The 12570-nt window shown below is 36.8% G+C and overlaps 1 long non-coding RNA gene across 1 annotated transcript; it reads right to left on the minus strand.

The window, feature by feature from the left end:
* Positions 1-787: 787 nt before the first annotated feature.
* On the minus strand, positions 788-6938 carry LOC146441028 (uncharacterized). Its single transcript, XR_014850390.1, has 3 exons — positions 5657-6938; positions 4821-5008; positions 788-926 (listed from the first exon to the last, which is right to left on the minus strand). It is a non-coding gene; the product is annotated as an uncharacterized LOC146441028 (long non-coding RNA).
* Positions 6939-12570: the final 5632 nt, after the last annotated feature.

Consider the following 12570-nt stretch of genomic DNA (forward strand, 5'->3'; position numbering starts at 1 on the left):
TTATCTAATAGAAGTGCAGTATCTGTTGTTCTCCAGGGATGAAAGCATCCTTATTATTTCATTATTTTGGAACACTAAATAATGCCCAAAGTTGAACTCATTAAGCTTACCTAGTTTTGTTTCCAAGACTTATTTCCTTTTTTTTTTTTACATTCAAACTCGTGAATTGTCCTCATTTTGTCTTCATGTTCTGTCTTCCTCTTAATTTAAAACTGAAACAAGGTATTCATTTGGATATGCAGAGATACCTTTTGAATTTATTTTTCCATTTGTTTTCAACTTCTGAGCTCAGTGTTTTGCAGCTCTCAATTGATCTTTACTGGTGTCTAGCTTCCTAGGCAAAGTTTTCTTTGCTGATGAGTTCTTTTTTCTTGTTCTTTCAGATTCACTCCTAATATATTTTTAACACAACTATTCATTTAGTTAGGCTTAGATATTTCCCTGAGTATTTATGTTCTTTATTTTGTTTATATTACTATTAATAATAATTATAATTTTTTTATAATCTTTGTACAAGCTGTTTAGGTGCCATTGGGAGGGACCATTTCTTCAAAGCAGCACCTTTCTACTGCCTTGCATCACTATGGATCTAGTGATGTACCTGAACTAGCCATGCTACCCCTGTAGCCTAAACTGGGGAAAATGACGTAGCAGGCATCCAGGTGGCCCTGCACAGAACTGTGCTCTGTCACAGCTGAGATGAAGGTGGATTTTAATAAGACAGGACGGGTCTAGGCAGGATGTCTCTGTCCTGTGCTCTCAGTACACAATGTTCCAAGCAGCTTATCAGCACAGCACTGTGCAAATCAGGTTGGAGCCTTTCTGAGCTTAATGCACCCAATTGTATAACAGAAGAGCAGAGGTTGAAATACCTTTTCAGAGTCTGGTTGAGAATAGCAAGGTATGTTAGAAGCTCCTGGCCATACCTGAAAACAGATACAGATACATATACAAAATTACCTTGTGGCATCCCTATCCCTCTGTTTCTTGTGATCCTACCAGCTAAGTGCCCAGCAGAGATATTAGTGAGTTTCATTCATTTCAATTAAATAAAATTCTGCCTGAATATCTCTCTTCAAGCCTAGAGAAAGAAATTTTATGCTTCTAGTATTCACTCCTTGTACTCATTTGTGCAACCAATCATCTTGAAAGCACTGTTCAGTGGAGAAAATTGACTCCAGTGTTTGCTCACCTGAAGTGATGTCATGAAAACTGCCCATAAAAGTGATATGTACACAGTACCAATCCAGGATTATTTTTATGTAGTGATATTTGACCAGAAAACTTACAATATGCTAACTAAACTACTTAATTATTTCCTGTTTTATTCTTTCACAGACAATCTGCAACTACCAAAGAGTGTGATATAATTCCTCTTAAATAAATTAAAGAGGAGATTATTTTGGATATATGTATATAATAAAAAGTGTCTTTAAAACATCATTAACATCTTTTTTCTCCTGCAGGCTCTGTAAAGGCTGAATAAGAATGGAGAACATATCACCAGCTGTAAAAATTTAACATTTCTCCCTCAGCAGCAGGACAAATGGATATGTGATTTATATGAAAACAATAACTGAATGCATTAGAAATTCTTTTATGTGTTATGTTTGGCGTTTATGCATAGAAATTCGCAAAACAAGCAGTTTAGAAAACAGTTATTTGAAGCTTTGTCAAGTACTTTTGCACCAAGATTCTTTGAGTCAATTGCATACTTGAAGACCATACTTCACCTTTTCATTTCACAGTAAGTTCCCTGTCTGACTAGTTCCCTGACTGATGTGTGGGTTTATTATCATAATGGAGTTAATGGGATATAGCCATATTGCTACTGGTGAAGACACACCAGAATAAATAAAAATAAAACCAAATCTTAAGATACAGAAAATAATATGAAGAAGTAAAATCCCATTTAAACCTTTGCTTGAGAAAATAAATTTTCTCTAAAAACCAGAATTAACTGAAATAAATTCATAGGCAAAAAACCCAAACCAAAATAAAACTCTAGCAAAATCTATAGTCTGACACAATGAAGAAATCCCCTATTCCTTTTACAGGGAATTCTTTATCATATTTTTGTAGAATAGAAGAAGCCAGGAAAAAGCCCCAAAGCCACAACTTGTAGCAAATGAACATGAAACTTGCATATGAAGATATTAATACTCCAGTTTGCAGTAAGGGATTCTAGTTCTCAGGAGAATAAGGAACAAACAGAAAGGAAATGTCCTGAAAGAGTCATGGAGAACTTAGCACACTCTCCTTGCACATTTCAGATCTCCTAATTTCTCCCAGAGATTTTGTGAGGTAGCATTACTCAGTACTGTCTACTGATGACAGCAGGGACTGACTGCTAGAGCTCTTTGATAGTGCATACGCATTACAAAAAATGTAAATACACTGGGTAATTTAGTGCAATGTAAATCCATTGGCCACACTTACTAATTGTTTATGTCTTACATCTCTGGAAAAGTCTAGGACTCTTGCTGTAAGTTCTAAGCAGACACAAGCCATATTCTCAGTGTAATCCATGAAGATGGCTTGCTTATTAAAAGCAAATAGTCTGGATAGCTGTGCCCCTTTGATAGCACAGACATCAGACATCACTGCTCATGAGGAAGGCTTGCCAGGTCTTTGCTGACTGCTACTGTACACACTCTGTTGGGTTTGGTTCAGCTAATACTTGTCAAAGTCTTGTGTATATCTATAGAGAATTCAATCAAATATTGTATTTGTTACAGCTTTAGTTGATGGGTTCCTTCTAAACCAACTTCAGACAACTGGAGAAGTTTCTACATTCACCCATCATCAAGAAAGAGAAAGGCACATTTTTCTTCTTGAATCTGATTTGAACTGCTCCTGCAGTTTTCTTTTTTTGCATCACTATTTTCATTCTTCTGTATATTTTGATGACAGATATATATCTGCTTTTATTTGAACTGAATTTTTTATTGTCCAACAATTTGTTTTTACCAATATACATTGGGATATTTTTTTCAAAATATTATTCTTCAAAGCTCCAATAGATGTCACTATCAAAATATAAAAGAGAGCTGGTTGTGTAATGCAGTCAAACAGAAACACAGCAGGGAAGCCTCACTTGCTGGACTGCTTCAAATCCCAGCATGAGAGCACAACTCATTAAGCTAGACATCGAAGTGAGCAGCTGCCAGCCATAGAGTGCCTGTCTTTTCATTCTTTAAACCCTCACTGTTAGATCAAAAATATCTAATAGTTTCACTGAACATGAAAGTAAGGCTGAACCTACTGGGTGTTTGGGCTAATAAGCAGCTTCCTGTTAGGTTTTTTCTCTCTGCCCATTCAGCTTCAAAAAAATGACCTATCTTTTCTTCAGCCCACTTTGCACATTAGTGTGCTGTGTTTTACAAATGCTCATTTTTCCTGTTGTTTTGGATCACATCTGGAGTAAGTCTGCTGTGAAGCTTTACTACTGCTTTTGGAATGACATGTCAAAACATGACAGCACTGCTGGAAATGGATAAGCTTATAAGTAAAATGATTTCAGAACCTGTGCTACAGAAATCTTTAAGGTTTTGTACTGACCAAGAAAATACTTTGTTCTTTTGTCTAACGCTTAGGTCTCTGGGAAAAAAACACATACTTTCTGTATGAACCTGTATGGCATCTTTCATTGTTCAGAACAATCCCTCTTTTATACTGCTTGAAAGAGGAGGTAAACTCTATGTAACTACTGTATTACCTCTACTATATGATGTTGAGATGGATCTACTAGCTCTCCTGCCTTGGAAAACTAGCTACTTTAAAAATTAAGACAAGTTATTTATTTATTTTAAAATAAATAAAAGATGTGTAGCCCCTAATTCTTGGGAACACACCTGGGAATGGGAGGCTTTCCATCTTTAAAAAACCTTGTGGCTTTTGCTACAAATCTCTGCAAGCTCATATGGTGAATGTAATTTTGAACAAGTAGTAGAGTATTTTCACTGGTGTAAGTTTGTCAAAAACTGCATCAGGACCCATCCCCAAACGAAACTGTACCACAAGATGTCAGTGCAAACAACTCCCATATTGGTGGCTCCCTGTGATTTGCTTGTGAACCTTGTTCCAATCTGAAGTTATTTTGAGCAACAAACATACCCAAAAGGTTTCTACTCTATTTACGACCAAATAGCTGAAGGATGAAAGAGAAGAGTTGAATAATTTGTTGCAAGATAACCTGTCCAGCCTAGATCCCCACTTCTCATGTAGGAAGTCTTTTTGCTTTAATGCAGACCCCTGCATTAATTTGAAGACACAGACACCTGAAAAGTTCTTCTAAAGAGAAGTCTATGGTTTACAGTCTAGAGAATTTTTGTGTTAGAATACAAATGTCTTTGTAATAAATTCATGCCTGAAGCTACAGAATTTACAATATGCTACTGCACTTACCTTTTAAACCATATTTTAAAACAATTTGGCTGAGCCACAGTTTAATGAGCTTAGGATGTGAGGGAATTCAATGAGACAAAAAGAAAAAACAACCAAACACAAAGGTCAGCAGAGCTACCCAATTTATGTCAGCCAAAGATCAGGCTCTTTTTAGTGAAATACTGCAGGCATTAGACTAAGCTGCTGCTTCTCTCTCATCTACCTATTTTCATTTTTTTTTATTTCAGGACGAGCTTTGATTTGGGGTGATGGGAACCTCCAAAAGGTATAAGAATTAGAGCATGCTGGAGACCAAGTATGAGCACACACTACAGGTTGCAAGGTTTCTTCCCACCAGAAATGACACGACCTTAGTACATATTAAAATTAGCTCTTAGGGAACACAGCAAGTGCCTTTTCCATTTGCTTTTTACCTGCTGTTTCTTGTGAGGAGGAGTTATTCTTTCATCTCTTACTAATCTTCTCTGATGTGCTCCTGACAGCAGGAAATTTATCTGTGAGACTCTCTTCATCTTAGGCCCAGTTCATTAGAGAAAAGTAGACTCCAGGTACTCACACATGGTGTCTAAGCCATTTACTTGAGTGACCACCTCCAGAGATTCTCTAAAATGGGAAGACAGATATCAGGCTCAAACTGTACAGCATCCTTCTTGACTCTTTAAACAATCTTCCATAGACAATCCATTCCTAGATTACACTAGGGTCCTCAGCCTCGCTGGCTTTCCCCACTTGTGTGCTTTCCCTGTAGAAGGTGTAAGAAAGGCACTGGGACCTTTCAAAGAATCCAGGTGAAAAAAAGTTGAAAGCAGCATTCTCCAATAGCAATTTTCACAACATAGAATATTATTAATGGGAGTATAATAATCAGATATAAAAATCAGATTTTCTCAAGATCTGGAGTGCAGGATTTTACCTAGCCTGTAATGGCAGGGCCTTGAGGGGAAGCCATATAAGGAGCAGCTGAGGTCACTTGGTCTGCTCAGCCTGGAGCAGAGCAGACTGAGGGGAGACCTCAGTGCAGTTACAACTTCCTTGTGAGGGGAAGAGGAGGGGCAGACATTGATTTCTTCTCTGTGGTGCCCATTGACAGGACCTGAGGGAATGGCCTGAAATTGTACCAGGGGAGGTTTAGGTTGGATATAAGAAAAAGTTTCTTCTCTGAGAGGGTGGTTGGGCACTAGAGCAGCCTCCCCAGGGAAGTGGCCACAGCACCAAGCCTGACAGAGTTCAAGAAGTGTTTGGACAATACCCTTGGGCAAATGGTGTGACTCTGCAGGGCCAGGAGTTGGTTCTGATGATCCTTATGGATTCCTTCCAGTTGGGCATATTCTGCGAGTCTGTGATTCCATACTTTCTATAGAGATAATGAAAATAAAATGTCAAGTTTACAATGATCACAGCTATGAAAGGCTGAAAATTTTAGGAGGACTTTTAATGTATAGTTAAATTAACATACCTTCTCCAGACAAGCAAATAAAAACCAGAAACCATGGAATAAAAATATTTTTCAACACAATTTTAGCTCACTTCTAATCAGTAGCTGTTTCATAGTTGAAGCAAATGTAAGAACAAAGTCATGTCATGTTAATATTTTGCATGTTTTTAACTTTAGAGTCTGCTGAATATGTAGTCAGTAAAAACATGGAGGTTGTGACTACAGGTACCCAGAAATTACTGCAGGTACTAGAGATCAGTTACCTTCTGGAAAACACAAATCTTCATCTACATATCCCATTCTGTCAGAATTCAGTCATAAATGTCTACATCTTAGAAACCAAATGCATATCTGCTAACCAGACAAGCTCAAGGACTCAGGCACTATTAATTCTGTTTCCCTAAGATCTCCTCAACAGGAAAATGGACCTTATAGTTGAATATTTTCCACAGAGTATATTTAGACTCATAACTACATAACTACATTTTCCATAAGTTCCAGAAAATCTTCCAGAAAAAACAAAAACATCCCAGTGCACATTTTTGGCAAATTTGACTGAGCTCAGACTGTGCAACTGAACCTAAAAAGCTGAATTGCTTTTACTTGTATTAATAGTATATTGACTAATATTTTATAACCCTTATTAACCCTTATCAGTCATGACTACTGTTTCTCTCTCATATCTGACTAGGAGACATCTCTGATAATTCCTTCAACATACTTAAAAAAATTGACTTCATAGCTACTACTCTGTGTTACACTGCCTACAGCTTTATTGTTTATGAAACACAATCTAGAGGAAATATTACCTGAACTTTAGTTCCTTCTGAAAATTCAAAAGAAATAAATTTTTAAAAATACTGTACTTCAGCATCCACAAAGCAAAAGTGGTTTCTGATGGTGATTCACAGTCATTGTATACAGCCCTGTATATTCATCCTGCTAAATGAGAAAATTACAGTAGGAAATGTAGTAAATTATCCTCTTTAGTGGATGTATTTATCACAGCTACAATTTCTAGTGGTCTAGCTTGCTTAATTTCATTATCTTGAATATAAGTGCAATAAAATCTGACACGACCATAAAGATGTGTACTGTGAATGTATGACAAGTCCTCAAATGCACCAGCATACCATTTAATCTTCTTTATTCAAATATTGTTGGAAAAATCCCTGATCTGTAGAAGACCCATGTGCTTTGCAATTATGTAAGGCTCAATGTAAGAGAGAAATTCCCAAACAGGAAAAGCCCAAAGAAAGCATAATAACAACCATCATCACAAATAGGCCACAGAAACTCTTCGTGGACCATCTCCTCTGTCAATATCTGTTCTTATTAAACTTCTATTTTGAATGACAGTGACTTTGAGCTGTTCAATTCTGTGTCTGATAGGCTTGTAAATGTGCTAGGCTTGTAACTGTCCCTGTGCCTGGGCACACCCCTCTGGCTGCCCCAGCACAGTCTGCTATAACCTGAGCAGACTTGCTCTGTAAGTTTTGCTGCTCAAGTCCATTTATGCTTCCCTGCCTGGAAATTCTGAGGAAAGGAGACTGCTCACCTCACCTTGATTAGGCTGCTTGACACAGTGCAATGCCCATCTCTGCCAATGCTCAGATGTCCTCAGCCATACTCAGAGATGAGTTTATTTTTCATGTAACATCTTAAGAGCTGGTTAATTCCTTGGGAAAAATACCACAGGTTTCCATAAAGAGGTGCAAGGAGGAAGCCATTAGTAGAATACAGCAAGTTTCCATGGTCCTATAAGACCCAGAACTATGTTAGCTAAATTCCAGCTCTATCACTGGGCTTTCTGGCAAGGAGAAAACCTGGGAAAAATAATACTGAACAATAATTCTTCTCCTGTAGCACAATCACTGATAATTTTTCTTCATTAACAAGGCCATTTACACACATACTACATTCCAATTACCAGGCATAATTAAACATAATAAACTACAGACATGAGGCAGTCATAGATTTTCCCATGAATTACAGGAATATTGTTAGCAAAGAAAAAAATGTATTCAAATATATATCTTCATATTGGCTGTGAAGGCATGAAGACACTACTTTTCTTGTACAGACGTATTTCAGATAAAATAAATAAAATATAAAATAAAACCAAAGGTGATCTGACCTTCAATGACAGACTTTGTTCTCAAAATCTCAGAAACTTGCCTTCCATTGCTTTAAATTTCTTCCACCAATCCCTGATCATCAGGTTTTTCTCTGTTAGACATCACTGTGAAATCCAGTTTATGGTCATGGATAGAAAGCTGGGAATACTTGAGGTTTTACAAAAATAATACATTGATACATACCTACACTGCTGCAATATGTAACACCTTACCTTCCCTCAAGGTATTTTTTTTGCACTGTGGTTAAAAGAAGACCAAAAATAAAATCTTTGCTTTCAGAATGATTAAAGGTAATGAGTCAGCCATGAGTCATGAGCAGAGAGAAGGTAAAGGGCTGTTAGATCTGAAATCACAAATGCTGCTATGTGAAGCAAAAGAGTAATGCCATTATCTTCAAATAACAGGCTCATGACCTCAGTGCAGACAGACAGCAGCAAAAGACATGATCACACTCAGTAAGTTTATAAGCTATTCTTTATTCTAAAAATTGTAGTTCAATTTTCTTACGGTATTTTTCTTTCCTGGCAATCATCTATAATTGTAAGCTATGTGCTGATAGATACTTACATTCAAGGTTCATGGAAAAAATGTAAATAGCAGAAAACACCACTAATTCCATAGTGCTTAAAGTGTTCCATGATTTTCTTTACTAATTCAATCTCTTTTTAATCAAACATTGCTATTACTGGGCTAGCTGTTTTTGCCACATTAAAATCAGCAGGTTAGAAAATGATCCACAAAATCTGCAATTGTACATCCTGAAGCAGAGAGACAGAGACAGCTAAAGCATGGTGCTGAAGGGGCAAAAAGTAATTACAAGGAATTAATAACAAGGAAACAGGAGAGGGAGTAGAGACGGCAAAAAGGACAGTGCCATGTTACTGGAATATAAATAGAAAATGAATCATTAGAAGAAACTAGGCAAATACAAGTGAAATAAATAAATATAACATTAACAATGTATGAGCAGTGTATCATGTTTTTTGAATATTAGAAGAGCCTGTTGACTGATAGGAATAGTAAAGAAAGCAGACACCTTTATGTAAGCATAGGCTCTTATCAAATAAAATAAAATAAAATAAAATAAAATAAAATAAATAAAATAATAAAAAACCCAACAACAAACAAAAAACCAAAAACAAAAAAAAAAACCCAAAAAACTTGTGAATATAAAAAATGCCACGATGTACCTCCACACATAAAAAACCTAATGCAAGACAGGAGAGGATATTTTACAAAGATGAATAAACACTAGAGAGACAAAAAGAAAAATGGGGAGAAAGAATAAAGGAGGAAGCAGTAAAAATATTGCAAGGGGTGGGGTGGAGGGAATTCATTTTGTATCACTTTTCTGTGCCAAACCATAAACACAAGGACACTCAGCAGCTCATTTTTACTCAATGTTTCCACATTTTTCTGCTGTTTTCCATAGGTGGGGCAAAAAAGACAAAGAACCGAGCCAAGCTTTCCATTGGCCTTGATATTAACATGGAAGTGCTTCTCCAGCATGTGAGATATCTTTTTTTTTTTTTGCTTTATGTTGTGGTTTGTACCTGAGTTTCAAATGTGGTATTTTAACTCTTGTTTTCTCCATAGAAAGAGAAAATCCTGAACTCCACAGTACATCTCTTGTTTGCTTTGCCCAGCCTGCTGGGGGTGGAAGGCAGCAGGGCATGCTGTGGTGAGGTCTGTGTTTGTGGAGAGTTATTGAGGGTCAGGGATCCTCAGAGAGCCAGCTTGTGGCCTGCTTTGTTTGAATTCCAAACTGAATTGCTGGTCAAACCCCAGCAGGGAACCAGGAAATCCAGCAAAACTCTGCCTCATAGCCACTGTACATGCCTGTGCTGGTTTTATGGAAAAAGGGTTGACCAAGAATAGTTTTTTTCCCATTCAGCATTAGCAATCCCAAGAGTTTAAAAGCCATGAGTCAAGCCTCATGTAATCACTAGAGTATTTTAAAAAGGAAAATGTTTTAAAATATTACCTATTAAAATCTTTGTGTTTGCCTTTTAGATTTTGAACTTTCTATAGTTCTTATTTTTAAGCAGGTAAAAATACTTTTTTATTCACACAATTTCAGAAACCAACATTTTAAGAAAAACTTCAACTAAGGGCAATATAGTTTAACTTTGAGTATTCTCTGACAGTTACTATTGTTCTTGATAAACTCCATTGCTGAGACTTAGCTTTTTTTTTGTCACAAGTTGAAGAGCAAATAAGTAGAATCCTAGCAACTCTTACCTTTGGTGCCACACAGTTTAGTAGTTTCTAATCACACAACATAAATTCCTAAATGTTCACAGACATTTATCTTTTAAGAGGTAGCTTTAAAATATCTGATCAGCTGTGGCTAGCACAGGTTTTTCCCATGAGAAATTTTCTTGTGTTTTATAAATAAAGATAAAGTTTGGATGTTGTTGGAACAGTGTCCCAGAACTTGGACAGTGCAGGCCTGGCCAATCAGGCCTGGGGGAAGGTTTCTGACTGACTAATCTGGGTGACTTTTGAAAACTCTATATATGTGATGAAATCAAAACAATAAAGGTCATTCCTTCTTGCCACTGAGAACTGGTGCCTTCATTACTCTGCTAGCTGCTCAACAGCGACAATCAACTACCTCCTTTAGGTAATGGCTTAAATAACAATGTCCTTAATCCCAAGATCTGAGAGAAAACTGAAGACAACAAAGACAAGAGAAAGGGCCCTGAGAATTTTGTATACAGTACATATAGGTTCTAGCTTTAGCTGTCAACAGTTATTCACCAAATTGCTCTGATTTTATTATACCAGAAAGAATATGATGTTAGAATTGTGCAACTCTCTTACTTTTAATCAATGCACTGCACCAAAGCTTGAGTTGCAGTAAATATCGCATCATTCTTGTTTTCATACACAGAATGCTCTGCCCTGATCCTGAGGTCAGCAGCAAGTTTTTTGGTGACTTAAATGGTGCAGGGTCAGATCCCAAGTGACAGAGGATTCAGCTGCTTACTTCTGGGTTTTCAGTAACTTGATATTGCTGTGTACATAGTCCAGGCAAGGCCATGTGTAGGGATGTGACATCGTAACAGCTGGTAGGAGCAGGGGAATCACTTTTTAAATGTCTTGATGAAAAAAGTTCTGTTTATCCACATTTTTCTCCTAAGGTGTATCACTGGGGAGTTTAATGAAAAACAAGACCAAAAGGAAGTCTTACGCAATAGTGCAGATTACAAATGTTATTTACGAAGTTTCACACTTGGATGTGAGGCTAGGCTGTTAGTGTCTAGAATATTTTTGTTTCTAGAGACCTGAAAGAATGGTTTGCCAAAAGAAAGACAGTTGCTCACACAATGTCTATTAGTTCTGCATCAGTATTTTGTTCACTACTATCCTCACATAATTCAGCTTATGTCACTTGATGCCATACGATTGTTCAAAACACACAACATGGTCAAATTCTAAAGAAATAAGTATATGGAATATTAAAAAGCTGAGGGGAGAAGGGTGGCTTATCAGAATATCACTAATATATACTAGCAATGAGCATTGTTTGCAGTTTGCATTACATTAATTCCACTTACTGCATGATATATATTAACTGCACATAATTCAATGGGTGGCCAACTAGTCTCCAAAGTCTCCTTATTACTCCAACCCAGACACCTTTGGAATTATTATTTCACTTTATCAGTGGAAATAAAACTAGCACAAACTAGATCCAATAGTGGTGTTGGATGCCTAAAATAAGAAAAAAGTTATATTTAAAAAAATCTATGTCAAGCAAATTGACAGGCATATAGTTACCTACCACGTAGCTACTGAAAGAATGGTGCAAAGTTGTTTCCAAGAGCTTGTCCCTTAAACTCTCTTGCAAGAAGGGCAAATCCTAGCTTTCAGTCTGTAGCCAAAGGATTGCTTATACATACCCAGGTGATGTTATTGTAAAGCACATGACTCTTGGACACCCACCATGAGTCTGCTCAACCTTCAGCCAGAGGAGCTGCTCTCAGAACCTACTGATCAGCATGCAACAGAAGAATTTTGTTCCTCTCCTGCACCTTGCTTTCAAACAATGTAAACACAGTGGCAAGTCCCTGGAAGTAGGAAATTGGGGTCTAAAAATCCTTGGAAAAGTGGAAATTAGTTTGGCCTCTGCTTTACTGACTAGGTTGTCCTCATCAGACACATTTTATATTTGCCCTTGAAATCCCATCCCTTTCATTACCTCATGTAAATACAAGACATTCATTAGGACAGCTTTAAAATTAATTTAATTCTACTTAGTTCTTCACTGTTGTCCCTCCAAAACTGCCAGTTTTCAAATGCAGAAAATGTTAAATTTTTGTCCCGTTTCTGTCTCTTTGAAGAATTTATTCTGATCCATAAACTGACTTTCAATATGATTCGTTGTTATATTAAACTGATCATGTCACCATTACAAATTTGGAAAATATAACTGCACTACTTCACAGGGCCACATAAGTTTGTAGATTTTTTTTTTTTACTTCTGGAATCAGATTCTGTTATTTTAAAATAATCTATTAAATAACCTATCATTAAGGTTCCTTGCAACCCAAGCATTTTGATGATTCTATTTTACAATTAAGA

Source organism: Lichenostomus cassidix, chromosome 2 (assembly GCF_008360975.1).
Source record: "Lichenostomus cassidix isolate B80296 chromosome 2, HeHo_3.0, whole genome shotgun sequence".
Classification (NCBI taxonomy): Eukaryota; Metazoa; Chordata; class Aves; order Passeriformes; family Meliphagidae; genus Lichenostomus; species Lichenostomus cassidix.